Below are 15550 nucleotides of genomic sequence, written 5' to 3'. Positions count from 1 at the left end.
TGTCAATAAGAACATTTCAAGATCTATCCTGAAGTACAACACTGTCACTGATAGGATAATATCCACATGCCTACAAAGAAGACCAGTTAATACAACTATTTTCAAATTTACGCACCAACCACTAAGGCCAAAGATGAAGAAAGAGAAGATTTTTATCAGCTGCTGCAGTCTGAAATTGATAGAACATGCAATCAGCATGCATTGATAATTACTGGTAATTGGAATGCAAAAGTTGGAAACAAAGAAGAAGGATCAGTAGTTGGAAAATATGGCCTTGGTGATAGAAACAATGCTGGAGATCGAATGACAGAATTTTGAAAGACCGACGACTTCTTCATTGCAAATACCTTCTTTCACCAACATAAACAGTGACTATACACAAGGACCTCTCTAGATGGAACACACAGGAGTCAGACTGACTACATCTGTGGAAAGAGATGATGGAAAAGCTCAATATCATCAGTCAGAACAAGGCCAGGGGCCGACTGTGGAACAGACCATCAATTGCTCATATGCAAGTTCAAGCTGAAGAAAATCAGAGCAAGTCCACAAGAGCCAAAATACGACCTTGAGTATATCCCACCTGAATTTAGAGGCCATCTGAAGAATAGATTTGATGTACTGAACACTAGTGACCGAAGACTGGACGAGTTGTGGAATGACATCAAGGACATCATACATGAAGAAATCAAGAGGTCACTGAAAAGACAGGAAAGAAAGAAAAGACCAAGATGGATGTCAGAGGAGACTCTGAAACCTGCTCACCAATGTCGAGCAGCTAAAGCAAAAGCAAGAATTGATGAAGTAAAAGGACTGAACAGAAGATTTCAAAGGGCGTCTCAAGAAGACAAAGTAAAGTATTATAACGACATGTGCAAAGAGCTGGAGATAGAAAACCAAAAGGGAAGAACACGCTCGGCATTTCTCAAGCTGAAAGAACTGAAGAAAAATTCAAGCCTCGAGTTGCAATAGTGAAGGATTCTATGGAGAAAATATTAAACGACGCAGGAAGCATCAAAAGAAGATGGGAGGAATACATGGAGTCAGTATACCAAAAAGAATTAGTTGACCTCCAACCATTTCGACAGGTAGCATATGATCAGGAACCAATGATACTAAAGGAAGAAGTCCAAGCTGCTCTGAAGGCATTGGTGAAAAACAAGGATCCAGGAATTGATGGAATATCAATTGAGATGATTCAACAAATGGGTGCAGTGCTGGAGGTGCTCACTCGTCTATGCCAAGAAATATGGAAGAAAGCTTCCTGGCCAACTGACTGGAAGAGATCCATATTTATGCCTATTCCCAAGAAAGGTGATCCAACTGAATGCAGAAATTATAGAACAATATCATTAACATCACATGCAAGCAAAATTTTGCTGAATCATTCAAAAATGGCTGCAGCATATCGACAGATGACTGCAAGAAATTCAGGCTGGTTTCAGAAGAGGATGTGGAATCAGGGATATCACTGCTGATGTAAGATGGATCCTGGCTGAAAGCAGAGAATACCAGAAGGATGTTTACCTGTGTTTTATTGACTATGCAAAGGCATTCGACTGTGTGGATCATAACAAATTATGGATAACATTGCAAAGAATGGGAATTCCAGAAAACTTAATTGTGCTCATGAGGAACCTTTACACAGATCAAGAGGCAGTTGTTTGGACAGAACCAAGGGGATACTGATTGGTTTAAAGTCAGGAAAGGTGTGCATCAAGGTTGTATCCTTTCACCGTACCTATTCAATTTGTATGCTGAGCAAATAATCTGAGAAGCTGGACTATCTGAAGAAGCACGGGGCATCAGGGTTGGAGAAAGACTCATTAACCAGCTGGGTTATGCATATGACACAACTTTGCTTGCTGAAAGTGAAAAGTACTTGAAGCACTTACTGGTAAAGGTCAAAGACCACAGCCCTCAGTATGGATTGCACCCCAACATAAAAAAAGCAAAAATCCTCACAACCAGAGCAATGAGCAACATCAAGATGAATGGAGATAAGATCAAAGTTGTCAAGGATTTCATTTTACTTGGATCCACCATCAACACCCATGGAAGCAACAGTCAAGAAATCAAAGGATGCATTGCACTGGGTAAGTCTGCTGCAAAGGACCTCTTCAAAAAGTGTTGAAAAGCAAAGAGGTCACCTTGAAGACTAAGGTGCGCGTGACCAAAGCCGTGGTATTTTCAATCCCATCTTATACATGTGAAAGCTGAACAATGAATAATGAAGACCAAAGAATAACTGACACCTTTGAATTGTGGTGTTGGCGAAGAATACTGAATATACCATGGACTGCCAAAAAACAACCAAATCTGTCTTGGGAGAAGTACAACCAGAATGCTCCTTAGAAGCAAGGATGGTGAGACTGTGTCTTACATACTTTGGACATATTCTCAGGAGGGATCAGTCCCTGGAGAATGACATCATGCTTGGTAAAGTACAGGATCAGTGGAAAAGAGGAAGACCCTCAACGAGGTGTACTGACACAGTGGCTGCAACAATGAGCTCTAGCATAAGGATGGCGCAAGACGGGGCTGTGTTTTGTTCTGTTGTGCACAGGGTCGTTATCAGTTGCAACTGACTTGACGGCACCTAACAACAACAACAACAGTCACCGTGAGTTGGGGGTTGACTTGACAACAGCTAGCAACACCACCCTTGTATTTCTTGGGTAAGTTTCAATCTCCTAAAGTCTGTATCTAAGCGGGCAATAGAACAAGCCTGATTCTTTCTTACCAGAAACAGCATTCTACTTTGCATGTCACATTACAAAATTTCTTGGTCAAATTAATGTGATTATTATTATATTGTATCAAATAAATACTTTAAAATATAAGACTTCCTATCTAAATTCATGCAATTTTGGCTAAATGGTCAAAAATGCCCAGATCAATGAGTCATCGAGGGAGAACTATTCCTTTATTATAATTGATTAAATACATATGATTTTATATATACATATATATTTCTTCAAAAAGCTTCATTTTATGAGGCCAAAAATCTAGGAATGGAGGGAGTTATAAAGGTATGAAAAGTTTTCCTTTCAGTGTGGAATTGGTGGGTGACAGGTCGTTCACAAGGAAAATCTCATCACCATAGGGCTGTTTATGAACTCTGGATCACGTCACTTGGGTGGGGAAAAAAAGGGAGCTATAATCTTCCTTCCCTGTTGAATCGACTCGACGGCAACATGTTTGGGTTTAGTTCTGGTAAAGGAAAAAGTAGCTTACCCATCTCCAATTTCTCCCATTTTTTTGCTTTCTTCTTCTCCCCTCTTTTCCTCACTCCTGTCTTTTCTTCTGCAATTATTTCTTCATAGTTGTTTCTCAATACCTAATTTATCTCTATTTCCTACTTTTTCTTCTTTTTCCCTTTCCTTCTCCTGAGAGATACGAGGAGCTAACAGCCTGCCCTTACCAGCAGGTGAGGGAGGACTGTGACTAACTACATCAGTACTCTTCTCTTCTGGGTAATTTATTTTGTTCACAGATCTAATGTACAAACACTCCTGAGGAAATAAACACAGTCACAGCAATACAACCGATGAATTTTAGCCTCTTCTGTGATACCAGGTAGGAGATGGGAGGAACAAACAAATTGGCCCGAAAAATCTAGTACAGCTCCTGAGTAACCTAATGATTACTGACTCTAACATAAAACGGTAAAAAGAGAGATTGGCTTCAAAATTAAAGGCTGTATATCAGGCATATCACCTTCTTAACATTAGAGTTTCAGTCTCAGAATGCAAAAGGGCTTTGAAAGTCTTCAGGTCCATCTACACAACTGCTGCTTAAATCCCCTCTAAAACATGCTACCAAGTGACCCTGCAGCCTATATATGAACTCCTTCAGTAATAGGAAATTATCAATAGATCATTCCATCTTTTTACAGCTCTATGAGAAAGTTGTTCTGTAGACTAAACTGACACCCATGTCCATACAATAGTTACTGGACTTAGTTCCACTTTTTGGGTCACAGATGACAACTTCAATACTTTCAAGGCAGTCGTTCAAACAGAACAAGGGAATACCATGTGGTTTAAAACTGGAAAAGGTATGTGGCACACTTGTATCCTTTTATCATACTTATTGAAATCTGTATGCTGAGCAAATAATCTGGGAAGCTGTACTATATGAAGAACATACATCAGGATTGGAAAAAGACTCATTAACAGCTTGCGATTTGGAGATGACACAACTTGCCCTCTGAAAGGTGAAGAGGGCTTAAAGCACTTACTAATGAAAATCAAAGACTTACTGATGAAGACTTACTGACAAGCTACTAATTGCTTTGAAGACAGAGGAAGAGGTCATGAGTCAACGAATGTAGGCTGCCTCTAGAAGTTGGAAAAGGCAAGGAAATGTATTCTCCACAAGAGCCCCCAGAAGGAATGTAGGCCGGCTGACACCTTGACTTTAGCCCAGCAAAAATGATTTCTAACTCTGACCTCCAGAATTGTAAGGTAACAAGTCTGTGTTGTTTTAAGCCACTGAGTCTGCCATAATTTCTTATTGTGGCAATAGGAAACTAATACAAGGGATAATACACCAAGAACCAGTTTCTTAAACAACTAAGCATACTTACCATACAACCCAGCAATTACACTTCTGGACATTGATCCCAGTGAAATGAAAATTCATATCCACACAAAAATCTGTACACCACTGTTCATACAGCTTTATGTGTAAACAGCCCAAAATCAGATATTCACATTTGTTTCCAGAATGGCAGTATGAGAAGCTTGGTGAAACATCCCCCTCAGAGAGACATCTATTAAACTGGTCAAAATTAGCAAATTCCCTGGATATTAATTAAAGTCCTTATAACAAATAAGGAAGCATTTATTCAATAAAAATCTACAGAACTTGAGAACTTAGTAAGAAAAGCAGGAGGCAGTGGCACTGAAGTTAGGAACTGTAACCATCCCCTCACAGTTCTATGTTGGAGTAGATCTATTTCGGAGAGCTCTCCAGCAGAGTGGCAGTTCTCATCTCCTCCACCTCCCTGAGCTAAAAGAGGTATTCTGGGTGCATTAAGCAGCTGGTGAAAACTGGCAGATCCCATCTAGTCAAGCTTCATGACGTGAAAGATCTATACCAAGGTGAGTGGTGGTGATCATTCTCCCTTCCCCAGCTCCTGCTCCATAAAGAGGGTCCAGGCTGGGAAGGACATGAAGACTACAGTTCCCTGTTCCCTCACAGCTCTGTGATGCAGAAGAGCTGTTCTAGTGGTCACAGCATCTGAGTTGCATCTTCCATGTTGTCTTAGGCTGGGTTCTCTAGAGAAGCAAAACCAGTAAAGCATATAAATACACATATACCCAGAAAACCAAACCCAGTGCTGTCGAGTTGATTCCAACTCATTGCGACCCTGCAGGACAGAGTAGAACTGCCCCATAGAGTTTCCAAGGAGCGCCTGGCGGATTCGAACTGCTGACCCTTTTGTTAGCAGCCGTAGCACTTAACCACTATGCCACCAGGGTTTTAGAGAGATTTATATCAAGGTAACAGCTCATGCGATTGTAGAGACTGAAATGCCCCATGTCTGTGTATCAGGATAAAGGCTTCTCTCAATTCACGTAGCTGAAGGGGCTGGCGAACCCAAGACGGGCGGGTCAGAGAAAGGGGCTCCTGCTCTCAGGCTGTAAAGATCGACAAATTCCAGGAGTGCAGATAAGCTGATAGCTCAAGTCCCAAGAGCTAGAGTTCAGACAAACAGGAGGCAGTGCAGGATCCAGAGTGATCAAAAAAGCCAGAATGTCTGCTTATGTTTGGATGCAGGCCACACCCCCAAGGAAGCTCTCTTTCAGCTGATCAGCTGCTCACAGCAGATTCAGTCATGGAAGTGATCACATATAAACACTGAGAATCATGGCCCCGCCAAGTTGAACACACAATCTTAACCATCACACATATTTTGTTACGCAAAAGTTATTCTGGGTACATTTGGCAGGGGCTCTACCCAGGGGAGCATCAGAACAAGCCTTAAACACTGGCAACCCTTATTTCTGCCAGTGTGCCAAAGTTTATTTGGATCAGACGATGGAGCAATTTATGACCCAGGAAGGTGTTAAAAAAAAATAGAACTATCAGCTAGAAATCAATGGAGACTAATTGTTTGGTATGACACCAGTAGAAACAGAAGAGCCAGACTTTTATTGGAGAGATCAGGAAAGAGATAATGGAAGACAGCCCTGTTAAAACCACAGTCACCCTCAGGGTTTCAGAAGGCTGTGTGCATGCCCAAGGCTGAGCCACCTGAAGAGTAATTGCACAGGAAAATACTGAGCCTCTACCCCTGGCTGAATATGAGGCAAACTTGTAAACTCCCTGAACTGTGAAAGCAGTCTTCAAGCCACAAACAGGCTCAAAGGTAAAGGCTGAAAAACCTCAGTGGTTTAGTGGCTTAAGCACGACCTCTGACCAATCACTGGCTGACCACTAAGCAGTGCTGAACTGACAGAGGGGCAACCCCTAGAAATCCAGGTTTAAAAATAAAAACAGCAGAAAAAGTAAACTAGTGGGAAGCCAACATCACACTATAGACAGAAGCACCATGCTCTCCCTTTTCAGCAAAGACCCGAAAAACTAAGTAAAACAGATACAAACATCAATCCTGGAACCCTAAGCACCACATTAAGAAAGGAAGAGCTTGATCAAGCACTGAATGTAATAAGAAACTAACAGAGAACAGAAGATGAGGAGAGCTATGGAGTGGAGGTCCCCTACCAGATAATGAAGAGCGGATCTGCCATCTTGGACCTCAGCCACCAAGGTCTGCAGGCAGGGATTATGGGAAGACAACTCCACGGAGCTCCCAGCAGGAGACAGAGCACCCAGTAACCAGCAATACATGCTTTCCCACCCCTCATCCATCTTCCGTCTATGCAGCCTCCACTGCTTTCCTAAGGGCCATGGTTGCTCAGCTGGAGAGACACCAGTTCACTGACACCCAGCTCTGCTTCGCCCCTACCGTTAGGCCCCTTCACAGTGACATTTTTGTTTTTTGCTTTGTACTTTTTTTTTTTTTTTGGTTTTTGTTGTTTCTGTCTCTCTCCCTTCCTTCCTTTCCTTTCTCCCACCCAGCCAGCCCCATGTGCCGTCCCCTCCCTTTCTTGATGGGCTGTGATTCTTTAGTTTGTTTGCTTTGTCCTATTTTTTTTTGTTTTGTCTCTTTCCTTTCTCCATCCACGCAGCCCCGTCAACTGGCTCCTCGCCCTTCTTGGCGGGCTGCGCTGTACCACTTGGCTGGAAAGTCTCTGACATATTGCTTCCCTGGGTCTGCACCGCCCTGACAGGCCAGTTCCCTCAGCGCCATATTATTTTTCCTTATCTTTCCCCTTCTCTTCTTTCCCTCCCACCTATGCCCTGTGCTGCCTCTGCCCCTTCCTGACCGGCTGTGCCATGCCACCTGACAAGAAAGACATCAGCTCATTGCCACCCCAATTCTGCCCCACCCCCAACGGCCAGCTCCTCTACCACATTTTTGTTGTTGCTCTTTACCTTTTTTTTTTTTTTTTGATTGTTGGTGTCTTCTCTCTCTTTCTCCTGCCCACGTAGCCTGTGTGCCACTCATGCCCTTTCTCAACAGGCCGGGCCACACCACTCAGCAAGAGAACAACCAGCACACAGCCTCGCCGGATCTGCCTCACCCACACCCACCAAACCCTACTGCGCTGTCATTTTATTTACTATCTTTTTTTTTTTTTGCTTCTTTTTGCTTTTGTTTCTGTTTTGTTCTCTTTCACCCACCCAGATAGCTCCGAACAACACATCCTCTCCTTTTCCTCCTGCCTATCTGTACCATGTGCCCAGTGCCACGCCCCCAAGCAGTAATGACAGAGTCCCCTGGACCTTGCCTTGCACTGCCACCCAGCCCCGCCCTGTCGCCCCCAGTTTGTGCTGCAAACTACCCATCCCCATCCCTTCATGCCCACTAGACCCACCCTGCTGCACCACAGCTAAGTGACCAGCCCTGCCCACCTGGACAAGGTGGTGAGATATTGTGCCCACAGGCAAGCAAGCAACAAAACATACCCAGCTTGCCTGCCCAGACATAACCAAATAAAACAAAAAAGCAGGATGAAACACTCAAATCTGTAATCAATAGACAAAGAAAATAATTCCTGATGTCCCAGAGACAGCAGACAATATCAAAACATATTAAAAAACAAAAACAAAAACAGGAAAGGATGGCTCAAGAGAGCAACCAAAATAAAACACCAGATGACCCTCTGGCAGAAGAAAAGGCATTGGAACTACCAGACAGGGAATTCAAAACTATAATATTCAGGGTTCTTCAACAAATGAAGGAAAACACAGACAAAAATAAGGAAAATATACACAAAATCTTGGAAAATACAGACAAAATTATGGAAAAGGCACATAAAACCATGGAAGAATTCAGGAAAATGATACAGGTACAAAACAGCAAATAAATAAATAAAAACGAGAAAGCATACAAAAACAGCAATTAGAAACCCAAAATATGAACAACAAAGTTTCAGAAATGGACAAGTGCAATAGAAGGTTTTAGGAGGAAATCTGAAGTAATGGAACACAAACCCAAAAACCCAGTGCCGTCAAGTAGATTCCAACTCATAGCGACCATATAGGACAGCGTAGAACTGGCCATAGAGTTTCCAAGGAGCGCCTGGCGGATTCAAACTGCTGACCTTTTGGTTAGCAGCCGTAGCACTTAACCGCTACGCTACGAGGGTTTCCAATGGAACACAGGATCAGTGAAATTGAAGACAAATCCTTGGATATCACCTTGAGGAAAACTCAAAGAAAAAAATGAAGAAACCCTGAGAACGATGTAGGATATAATCAAAAGCAAGAATTTGTGTGTGACTGGAGTTCCAGAACAGGGGGAGAAAATGGAAAAAACAGGGAGGATCACTGAAGGTTTGCTGACAGTAAATGTCACTAATATCAAGAAAAAGGAAAAGCCAACCATCCAAGAAGCTCAACAAACCTCACATAGGATAGACCCCAAAAAGAAAAACATGAAGACATAATCACACTTGCTGAAACTAAAGACAAAGAATCCTGAGAACAGCTCGAGAAAAACAAAGTCACATACAAAGGGGGAAATAATAAGATTAAGTTCTAATTACTTGGCAGAAACCATGCAGGCAAGAAGGCAATGGGATGACGTATATAAAATCTTGAAAGGAAAAAAAAAAAAAAAAAAACTGCCAACCAAGAAAAATGTATCCTGTAAAACTCTTGCTCAAACATGATGTCAAAATTAGAACATATCAAGATAAACATACAGGAATTAATAAAGGGAGTCCTTTGGTTAGAGAACCAACAATATCAGACAACAACCTGAATCTAGGACAAAAGAAAGCATCAGCTAGATACCAATGCAGATAATGAACTGTCAGGGAAAAAACAAAACCAAAAACTTGCAACAGGGAACCAGAAAGATCAATCTGTAAATGACAACATCAGAACAATAAAAGAGGGAATACACTGTATACGCATAGGACTTTCAAATGGAGAGGAAGTGAAGGTGTTATCGAGTAATAAAAGACTGGTTTAAACAGGAAGACGGGTAAATTTCAACGTAACCACAAAGAAAGCTAACAAACCCACTCATCAATATAAAGAAGGAAAATATAAAGTCTCAGTAAACATAAAATCTACAAAAATTAAAGAGACGGAAAAAAAATTCACAACCAAAAGGAATTCAGCACAGAAGAGTAACAGGAACAAAGAAAACACCAGCACTACAAAATGACAGCAATAAACTTTTACCTATGATTAATCACACTGAACTTAAAAAAAAATAATAAAAAAAAATTTTTTTTTTTTGCACCCGTGAAGAAACAAAGAGGGTCAGAATGCATAAAAAAATAAGACCTATCGATATGCTGTCTGCAAAAGACACACCTTAGAAACAAAGACACAAGCATATTAAAAATCAAAGGACAGAAAAAAAAAAAAAAATACCAAGCAAACAGCTACCAAAAAAGAACAGGAATGGCAATACTAATCTCAGATAAAATAGACTTTAAAACAAAATCCATCATAAAAAACAAAGGACACTATATAATGATTAAAGGGACAATCCACCATCAGGACATAACCACAATAAATAGCTACACACCCAATGACAGGGCTCCAAAATACATAAAACAAACTTTAACAGAACTGAAAAGAGAAACTGCCAGTTTCACAATAATAGTAGGCCACTTCAACACACCACTCACAGTAAAGGACAGAAAATATAGAAAGAAACTCAACAAACATACATAAGATCTAAAGGCCACCAACAACTAACTTGACCTTATAGGCATACACAGAATACTCCAATCAACAGCAGCAAAGTACACGTTCTTTTCCAACGCACGTGGAATGTTCTCCGGAATAGGCCACATCTTAGGCAATGAAGCAACCCTCAACAAAACCAAAACACTGAAATAACAGAAGCATCTTCTCTGATCACAATGCCATAAAAATAGTAATTAATAACAGGAAGAGCAAGAAAAAAATCAAATACATGGAAACTGAATTAAACTTTGTTTAAAAACCACTGGGTAATAGAAAAAAATCAAAGATGGAAAAAAATTTCCTAGAATGAAAACATCATACCAAAACCTCGGGGACGCAGCAAAGACATTGCTCAGAGGTCAATTTTTAGCAACAGATGCACACATCAGAAAAAGCCCCAAAACCAAACCCAGTGCCGTCGAGTCGATTCCGACTCACAGTGACCCTATAGGACAGAGTAGAACTGCCCCATGGAGTTTCCAAGGAGCACCTGGTGGATTTGAACTGCTGACCCTTTGGTTAGCAGCCGTAGCATTTAACCACTACACCACCAGGGTTTCCACACATCAGAAAAGAAGGGACAAAATCAAGACATTAGCTATACAACTTGAATGAACAGAAAGAGAACAGCAAAGGAAGTCCACAGCCACCTGAAGGAAATAATAAAGACCAGAGCAGAAATAAATGAAATAGAAAACAGAAAAACAACAGAAAGAATCAACAAAACTGAAAGTTGGTCTTTAAAAGGATCAACAAAATTGACAAACCATTGGCCAAAGTGACAGAAGAAAAACAAGAGAGGACACAAGTAACCCAAATAAGAAATGAAACGGGAGACATTACAACAGACCGACCTGAAATAAAAAGGATCATAACAGAGTACTATGAAAAATTATACTCCAACAAATTTGAAAACCTAGAGGAAATGGATAAATTTCTAGAAATACACAACCTACCTACACTAACACAAACTGAGGTTGAAAATCTGAAAAGACCCATAACAAGAGAAGAGATTGAAAACGTAATTAAAAAAAAAAACTCCCAACAAAAAAAAGCCCTGGCCCAGGTGGCTTCACTGGAGAATTCTACCAAACGTTCAGAGAAGAGGTTGCACTAGTACTACTCAAACTATTTCAGAACACAGAAAAGGAAGGGATACTTCTGAATTCATTCTATGAAGCTAGCATAACCCTGATACCAAAACCAGGCAAACACACTGCAAAAAAAGAAAACTACAGATCAATATTGTGGAATACAGATGTAAAAATTCTCAACAAAATTCTAGTCAATAGAATTCAGAATCATATCAAAAAAATAATATACCACAATCGAGTGGGATTCATACCAGGTATGCAAGGATGGTTCAACATTACAAAATCAATCGATGTAATCCACCACATAAATAAAACAAAAGAATCACATGATCATCTCAATTGATGAAGACAAGGCATTCGATAAAGTCCAACACCCATTCCTGATAAAAACTCTCAATAAAATAGGTATAGAAGGGAAATTTCCTCAACATAATAAATGGCATCTATATAAAACCAACAGCCAACATCATTCTTAATGGAGAGAGATTGGAAACACTCCCCCTGAGAACAAGAACAAGACAAGGATGCTGTTTATCACCACTCCTATTTAACATTGTGCTGGAAGTCCTAGCTATAAGGCAAGAAAAAGAAATAAAGGGCATCCAAATGGGTAAGGAAGAAGTAAAACTATCCCTATTTGCAGATGATATGATACTATACATAGAGAACCCAAAGGACTCCACAAGAAAACCACTGGAACTTATAGAAAGATTTAGCAGAGTAGCAGGATACAAGATCAACATATAAAAATCAGTTGGATTCCTATACACTAATAAAGAGAACTACAAAAAAGAAATCAGGAAAGCAACATCATTTATAATGTTCCCTAAAAAAATAAAACACTTAGGAATAAATCTAACCAGGGACGTAAAAGACCTATACAAAGAAAACTACAAAACACTATTGCAAGAAACTAAACAAGACCTACATAAACAGAAAAACATACCATGCCTGCTCATGGATACGTAGACTCAACACTGTGAAAATGTCGATTCCACTCAAAGCAATCTACAAATACAATGCAATCTTGATCCAAATGCCAACAGCAGTCTTTAATGAGATGGAAAAACTAAGCATTAACTTTATATGGAAAGGAAAGAGGTCCCGGACAAGCAAAGCACTACTGAAGTAAAAGAATAAAGTCAGAGCACTTGCACTACCTGCCCTGAGAACCTACTGTACAACTACAGTAGTCAAAACAGCCTGGTACTGGTAAAATGACAGACACATAGACCAAAAGAACAGAATCGAAAACCCAGATGTAAATCCATCCACCTACAGTCATCTGATTTTTGACAAAGGCACAAAGTCCATTAAATGAGGAAAAGGCAGTCTTTTTAACAAATGGTGCTGGCAAAGCTGGGCTTCCATCTGCAACAGGATCCATACCTCACACTATACACAAAAACTAATTCAAAATGGATCAAAGACCTAAATATAAACCCCAAAAGTAAAAAGACCATAAAAGAAAAAACAGGGTCAACACTAGAGGCCCTAATACACGGCATAAATAGCATACGAATCATAACTAAAAATACACAAACTCCAGAAGATAAGCAAGATAACCGATATCTTCCAAAAATTTAACATTTATGCTCATCAAAAGACTTCACCAAAGGAGTAAAAAGAGAGCCTATAGACTGGGAAATAAAATTTTGGCTATGACAAATCCAACAAAGGTCTAATCCCTAAAATGTATAGGAAAATCTAATACTTCTACATCAAAAAGAGAAATAATCCCATTAAAAAATGGACAAAGGATATGAATAGGCACTTCACCCAAGAAGACATTCAGGCAGTCAACAGACACATGAGGGAATGTTCTAGATCACTAGCCATTACAGAAATGCAAATCAAAACTACAATGAGATACCATCTCACCCCAACATTACTGGCATGAAGCAAAAAAAAAGAAAATAACAAATGTTGGAGAGGCTGCAGGAATCTTGGAACTCTTATGCACTGCTGGTGGGAATGTAAAATGGTACAACCACTTAGGAAAATGATGTGACACTTCCTTAAAAAGCTAGAAATAGAAATACCATACGACCCAGCAATCCCATTCCTAGGTATATATCCTAGAGAAATAAGAGCCATCACACAAATAGACATACGCACACCCATGTTCACTGTGGTATTATTCACAATAGCAAAGAAATGAAAACAACCTGAGTGCCCATCAACAGATGAATGGATAAACAAACTATGGTACATACACACAATACTATGCAACAATAAAGAACAATGATGAATCGAAGAAACATCTCACAACATGGATGAATCTAGAGGATATTATGCTGAGTGAAATAAGTTGATGATTGAATTATGTCCCCCCAAAAACGTGTGTTATCAATTTGGCTGGGCCATGATTCAGTATTATGTGGCTCTCCTCCGTTTTGTGATTGTAATTTTCTGTTAAAGAGCATTAGGGTGGGATTTTAACACCCTTACTAAGGTCACATCCCTGATCCAATGTAAAGGGAGTTTCCCTGCGGTGTGGTCTGCACCATCTTTTATCTTACAAGAGATAAAAAGAAAGGGAAGCAAGCAGAGAATGGGAGACCTCATACCACAAAGAAAGCAGTGCCGGGGAGCAGGGTGTGTCCTTTGGATGGGGCGGGGGCTGTGCGGAGAAGCTCCTAGTCCGGGTGAAGATTGATGAGAAGGGTGACAGAGAGAGAAAGCTTTCCCCCGGAGCTGATGCCCTGAATTTGGACTTTTAGCCTACTTTACTGTGAAGAAATAAACTTCTTTTTGTTAAAGCCATCCACTTGTGGTATTTCTGTTAATAGCAGCACTAGATGACTGAGATATAAGTCAATCACAGAAGAATACTGTATGAGACCACTATTATAAAAACTCATGAAAAGGTTTACACAGAGAAAGAAACAATCTTTGATGGTTGCTAGGGAGGGGAAGTGTAGGGAGGGAAAAACACTAACTAGACAGCAGATAAGTGGTAACTTTAGTGAAGGGTAAGACCGTACACAATACTGGGGAAGTCAACACAGCTTGACCCAGGCAAGGTCATGGGAAGCTTCACAGACACATCCAAACTCCCTGAGGGATCAAATTACTGGGCTGAGGGCTGGGGACCATGGTCTCAAGGGACCTCTAGCTCATTTGGCATAACATTATTTATTTATTTACTTATTTTAATATATTTATTGTGCTTTAAGTGGAAGTTTACAAATCAAGTCAGTCTCTCACACAAAAATTTATACACACCTTGCTATATACTCCTAGCTGCTCTTCCCCTAATGAGACCGCAAACTCCTCCTCTCCACCCTGTATTCCCCATGACCATTCAATCAGCTCCTGTCCCCCTCTGCCTTCTCATCTCACCTCCAAACAAGAGCTACCCACACAGTTTCATGTGTCTACTTGAACCAAGAAGCTCACTCCTCACCAGTATCATTTTCTGTCTTACAGTCCAGTCCAATCCCTGTTTGAAGAGTTGGCTTCAGGAATGGTTCCAGTCTTGGGCTAACACAGGATCCAGGGACGATGATATCCGGGGTCCCTCCAGTCTCAGTCAGACCATTAAGTCTGGTCTTTTCACAAGAATTTGAGGTCTGCATCCCACTGTTCTCTGGCTCCATCAGGGATTCTCTGTTGTGTTCCCTGTCAGGACAGTCACTGGTGGTAGCCAGGCACCATTCAGTTCTTCTGGTCTCAGACTGATGTAGTCTCTGGTTTATGTGGCCCTTTCTGTCTCCTAGGCTCGTATTTACCTTGTGTCTTTGGTGCTCTTCATTCTCCTTTGCTCCAGGTGGGCTGAGACCAACTGATGCATCTTAGATGGCCACTTGCTAGCATTTAAGATCCCAGATGCCACTCACCAAAGTGGGATGCAGGACGTTTTCTTCCCACATTTGGGCATAACATAATTTATAAAGAAAATGTTCTACATCCTACTTTGGTGACTAGCGTCTAGGGTCTTAAAAGCTTGCAAGCAGCCATCTAAGATACTCCACTGATCCCATTCCAACTGGAGCAAATGAGAATGAAGAAAAAGAAAGACATAAGCGAAAGATTAGCCCAAAGGACTAATGGACCCCAACTACCACAGCCTCCACCAGACTGAGTCCAGTACAACTAGATGGTGCCCAGCTACCACCACTGACTGCTCTGACAGGGATCACATTAGAGGGTCCCGGACAGAGCTG

At 40.8% G+C, this 15550-nt stretch overlaps 1 protein-coding gene across 4 annotated transcripts in view; it reads right to left on the bottom strand.

Moving 5' to 3' along the window:
* The window catches only part of APOOL (apolipoprotein O like), a 99366-nt gene that overhangs the window by 72056 nt on the left and 11760 nt on the right, over positions 1 to 15550 (bottom strand). The window contains exon 2 of one of the 4 annotated variants that reach the window (XM_064278614.1): positions 5105 to 5285. The exons of the other annotated variants lie outside the window; for them this stretch is intronic. The gene's annotated coding sequence lies outside the window, so the exon portion shown is untranslated. The remainder of the gene's footprint in view (positions 1 to 5104; positions 5286 to 15550) is intronic. 4 annotated transcript variants of the gene reach the window in all.

This window comes from Loxodonta africana, chromosome X (assembly GCF_030014295.1).
Source record: "Loxodonta africana isolate mLoxAfr1 chromosome X, mLoxAfr1.hap2, whole genome shotgun sequence".
NCBI lineage: Eukaryota > Metazoa > Chordata > Mammalia > Proboscidea > Elephantidae > Loxodonta > Loxodonta africana.
The sequence above is the reverse complement of the archived record's forward strand: the minus strand, read 5'-3'. Positions and strand labels throughout refer to the sequence as shown.